The sequence below is a fragment of the Alligator sinensis genome, unplaced genomic scaffold, assembly GCF_000455745.1.
Source record: "Alligator sinensis unplaced genomic scaffold, ASM45574v1 scaffold329_1, whole genome shotgun sequence".
NCBI lineage: Eukaryota > Metazoa > Chordata > Crocodylia > Alligatoridae > Alligator > Alligator sinensis.
This window is the reverse complement of record NW_005842550.1, coordinates 793,883-799,588: the sequence shown is the minus strand read 5'-3', so window position 1 is coordinate 799,588 and position 5,706 is coordinate 793,883.

Here is a 5,706-nt window from a genome sequence, read left to right as displayed (position 1 = left end):
GTGCCTTCCGATCTCATGACCCTGGAGCTGTTTCCAACCCTCCCTCCATCTGAGTGGAAAGTAAGATAAGATTGGATGGAGGGAGAGGGGGAAACTGCTGCAAACCACCCAGAAGCCAGAAGGCCCCATGGTGCTTGCCGAGCTGTGCTGCATCCACAGTGGGAAGCAGTGGGAAGGGGGGCAGAGGGAAGTGGTGATGACGGAGTGTGTGTATGGGGTGGGGGGGGCTGTGGGAAGCAGAATGGGAAATGGCAGCAGTTCAGGGAGCGGCGGGGCCCCCAGGAAGCACTGGCAGGAGTGCGAGGTTTGCCTGGCTGCATCACATGAGGCTCGCATGAAGTCTGCAAGAGCCACATGTGATGGAGCTGGCAGTCCAGCCCTGTCTCTCTCCCACCCCACCCACCATAACCCCACAGCCCCCACCCCAACCACATACCCCATACCTACCCACCATACCCGCTCTCCAACCACACACCCCCTTACTGTCCACACACAATATAGTCAGAGATGTTGGGCAGAAAAATTTCCAGACCTTAATTTTTCCGTGGGAAATTTTCAATTTTTAAAATGTCATTGTTTCATAAAATGCATTAGTAACAATGAATGGATGCCAATACAATATCAGGGAAGCTTGGCAGTTTCAAAGTTGTATTATCCCTAGGAAGTGTGAGAGAGAGGACATATATGTTTTACTGGTTTGTAAACAGGAAGGTAAATATACTCACATAATAATCCAAACCAAAAATCAAGTTATGAATTCACCTAATTGGCTGTGCAGGTCAAAGAACAGCATATTGTGTACAGTTCTTTGGGTGTGCTAAAATTAGCGTGTCAACAGTTTTTAGTGCTTTGGGTTTTTTGTCTTAAATTTAAACAAACAATGTATGGGAAGTACATGCTATTGTGTATTGTCTTTACATTTTAACAAGTATTCCAATAAAAATAATTTATTTCCACATAAACCTTTGAATTTGTTTGACTATAACATTTACATCACATTAAGTGTGCTGTATTTAACATTTTTCCTAATAGAATATTTCAGTTCAAATACTTGTGGCTATTGGGACATAAAATTAACATGGGTGTACTTTTTTTTTAGTTTTGTTTACTAAATATAAGTCAAAGAAACATGCTAAATCAGATCACACTCTATTTAGGGCATTGGAAAATTTTCCAGAAAACCCACATCACTGTATACAGTAGGACTGTATTTTAAGGTATTATGCAGTCACCTCTAGATACACTTTGTAAATACATAAATCACTACAAAAATATTTTTAAATACAATTAAAATAAATTATAGTAGATGTTTTCTTTTTTTTTTTTGTATATGATGAGTTTTTTGTCTGGGTTTCAAGATTGCAGCACCCTCCCTCCTGAAAGGAGTACTTCCGGAGCAAGGGGAGGGACTTCTGGTGGCAAAGATCAGGGGTTGGGGGAAGGAATTCCGGTCCCAATATGGTGTCCAGGGGTAGGGCAACTGTCAAGGGGCAGGGCTACCCATACATCCCTGAACAGCTCACCAAAACTCAGTAAGTGGCACTCCACCTGAAATAATTGCACACCTCTGATCTAATACCTCAATTGAAGAGGGTTAATTTTTCACACGATCAACTATTTTAAAAGCGCTTTGCAGCCATGCTTGTGCATCAGCACAGCTGTAAAGCACTTTCAGTGTTGCGATCACACAAAAATGTAACTTGTGTAAGCACCCAAGATTTCAAATGTAAGACTTCCTTCTTCACGTATTTGATCACAGGGAGGCAAATACAGCATTGTGAAAACCAGGAGAGAGGATGAGGTGAGAAAAATTCTTAGGGGTAGCAGATGCACAATTAGCAGAAGAAAAGAAGTTGATTACCAATAGATCGAGGCCTGCCAAAAGGGAGGAGGTTCATTCTCACCGCACCTGTGTAGAAAGAATTGAGGAGTTGGATATATGAGAGTGAGCAATGTGCTCTCCTAATGGTGTGCATCTATGTCTCTTCTATAATTTTTTTCTGTGCACTCTGGTGCATAGTTGTTGTTTTATTTCACCCACGTATTTGCCATAAAGGTGCTTGGTGCATTGGATCAGGTATATTACATTTTGGGAAAGGCATGCATCAGAATCATCAGAATCCAAAATACATCTAACAACTTCTGGATCCTGATGGAATGAACTCTCACAGAAAAAAATATAAAATTTCTCAAAAATCAACCACTTCCTGTCTGACCTCACTGTCCTCGTGGTCAAGGGCAAGCTACCTAACACCATTCCAAGGCAAATTTAGGAACAAAAATTCATAAACTGACCGGACCCTAAAGAACCAGATAACACACTGATATTGGTTTTATGGCACATTATATTCTTTCCACATAGGAAATGTGAGAATGACCTTCCTCCATTCTGGTAGGCCTTGATCTCCCAACAATCAGCTTTTCTGCTGCTAAGTGGATATCTGTTACCCCTAAGAATTTCTCTCACCCCATCCCCTCTCCAGTTTTTCACTATGCTGGCTACCTGTGATCCACACCTGAGAAAGAACATCTTGAATTTGAAAGCTCATTTAACTTTATCCCAACTACAGTTAGTCCAATAAAAGATAGCACCTTAAAACCCTTGCCTCTTACACAATGTCCGGACCATCACAGCTACAACATGACTCTTACACTACCTGTAGTTGAGATATGTGATTTTCAGTTGTCTTCTCACTCATTTGCCATCAAAGATTGCCAATAGTATAAAACTGATATAGTACAGGTGTAAAACTTATGAAATACCATCTTTTGCAATGGTAGTTAGCAATTATGTTCTAGAGTTACCACCCTTATACCGAGAAATGATATAAAGAACTTCAAAGTATAAAGAACCTGAATGCGAATCACCTTCTTCACGTAACTTGCATTATTTTTCCCACCTCTGCAAAATGGTCATGTTTTTTATTACATCAGCATATATGTGGATAGCCCAAAATTTAGGGGACAATTATTTAAATAATTATTGAGGATACATTATTAAAAAACAAAACAAAACAAAACAAAACTGCAAGGGAAGAATTCTGTTTAATCACAGAAATCCATTTTGTATCTATTTAGCATATTCAAGGTTCTTTTGTAGGTAAAAGGCTACAAACTGCACTGAAGTGACTTTTTCAGGGCTGCTTCATAAGCAGAATCTGATTGCAGTATAAACAGACACACCAAAAAAATCTAGCCAAGTTTTCAATTTTCTATATAAAATGAAACTACCTTCTCATATTCCAAGTTCTTCATGGCATGTCAAATGCTTATTTTTAATAGAAGGTTGTAGTGGAAAACATCTGGATTGTTTTACTCCAATATCAAGAATTAGACTGCTTTAACTTTCATAACCTAACATCTACCTGAAATCTAGTGATAGATTATAGACCTGTGTGAAGCAGCTAGTATTTGCTTCGGATTTGGATTTGGCTAATTAGGGGTACAGTGATTCGATTTGGTGATTTGCACTGTCCTGAATCGATTCGACCAAATCTGATTCAGAGATTTGGCTGCTTCGGAGAGCTTTGAATCAATTTGGACCTTTTTATTGGTCCCCCGATTTGATTGGATTTGGAGATTCGGCCACCAGATCAGGCTGAATCTCCTTCGAATCAAATCAGCACCCAAAGTTCACACAGCCCTAATAGATTACTATATTAGAAACTGATATATGCTGTACTGTATAAGATAGCAAGTGTAATTTAAACAATTTAATATGTATAAGACATTCATGTTGAAAGCAAGTGAAACTAGGTTTTCATTTTGTTTATCCATTGTCTGGAAAGCAGTCTTCCAGAAGTGGTGTAAATAAATAAATGATAATTTAGCACAGGGGTGGGCAAAGTCTGACCTGTAGGCTGGATCAGGCCTGCTGCAGACTCCATTTCCCAGCAGCCCCTGCCTGTGTTGTTGCGGCTAGTTTTCATGGAGACCCCAGCAGCAGTGGGACTTTGACAGCACAGGAATGGAGACCAGCCCCAGCAGCGCTGGCAGGGCAGGGAGCTGCTGCAGGGCTGGGATTTTGCAGCAGTCATGTGGTCTGGCACCAGAGTACAACTGTGATCTGCTGCCCACATGCCCCAGGCAGGGGTGCACAGGCAGAGGATTGCAGCTTTGCCCTGGCTCTGGACTGCACTGTCACTACCGCAAGATCTGAGCCCCAGCCCCAGAGCAGCTTCCCAGCCAGCCGTGTATCCTGCCAGCCCTGCTGGGGCTGGTCTCTATGGAAACCCTGGTCTTGTGCTGTCACGGTCCCGCTGCTGCTGCTGTGGTCTCCATGGAATCCAGCTGCAGTGACATGGGCAGAGGCTGCTGGGAATGGGAGTCTGGCCACTGGCTGGATCCACTATTTTGCCCATTCCTGATTTCCTGCTTAAAGTGTATACTTTAAAAAACCCATGAGGAAACACAACTTATTCCTAAGTAGGGGAAGAATGTGTAAGATTAGAGAGGGAAGACTGACCTGGTGATAAAGGACACGCTTTTCCAGTATACTTGAAGGCTGCGCCTAAAGTTCTGTAACATTTCAGCTTCCATTAAACAAGTTTGTACTCAGGTTTTATGTTTATAAGATGATTCTCTACATATAAAACACTCTAGCATAGTGGTTCTCAGCCTGTTTTGGACCAGGACCCATTTGTAAACATCAATGGCCAATCCTGACCCAGTGCACTTCTCTCCTGGCCTGCTGCCCTCCAACCCCAGCCCCACAGTGTGTGTGTGGAAGGCAGGGCTGCAAGCAGCCCTTTGCAGCCTAGAACTCTGCCAGTGTGGAAGGGACAAGCCACGGTTTCCCATGTTTTTTTTCTTCAGAAAAGAATCCATTTTAAAAGTTTGTTCACAATCCTTTCAAATATTCTTGCAACCAACAGATTGAGAAATGCTGCTCTAGGACAGCAAAAGCACAATATGCTGATAGGAAAAGGGCAGAACAAATGGTATGGACTAATAGTTGCCTGGAGGCATGACAGTGGGTCATGAAAGGTATTGGAATGCCTACTTCCCAAAATGCAACGTTCATTTAAGACAGGGGTTTTCTACCTTTTTTAACAAGTGTACCCCTTCTGCCTCAAAGTTTCAGCTCATGTACTGCTTTATATTTTTTTCTTGTTTTTAGGAGGGGGGGGGGGGGCAAAATTGAGGCCCCTCTGGTGTGGGAAGGAGCGCAGCCAGGGCAGAGAGCGGGACAAAGCTGTGACAGTGGCTCATTTGGGAGGTGTGGAGATGTGGGGGGGGAGGGAGGGGAAGCTCCCACCACAACGTGCACTCTGGCAGTGGCCTGGGGCACGTGTGACCCCCAGGTACGTGTGCAAGGCGGAGGCAGCTACTGTTGCAGGCTGGACTCTGCTCTCTGCTGCCGCTGTCCCAAGATCCATGCGATGCCATGTGCCTGCTGCCACCAGGTGGGCAGGGAACATAGATAAATGCAGATGCAGCTCTCCCCACCACCACCCAGGTAAATGTGTGGGGGGAAGGGGTGGGGGAGAGGGAAAGGGCTGGAGGAGGGGGGCCAGATCCAGACCCCCACAGTGCAGGGGGAAGTGGAACAGGGGCAAATGGGGCCTGGGCTGGGCCATAGGACAATGGGAGCCCAATGGCACTTCCAGGGGCATGGGTGGGGGGGGCTCCCACTGTTGCATACACTGTGGGGGAAACTAGAAGGGGCATGTGTCCCCCCCCCCCCCCCGGGCAGGGGGGGGGGGG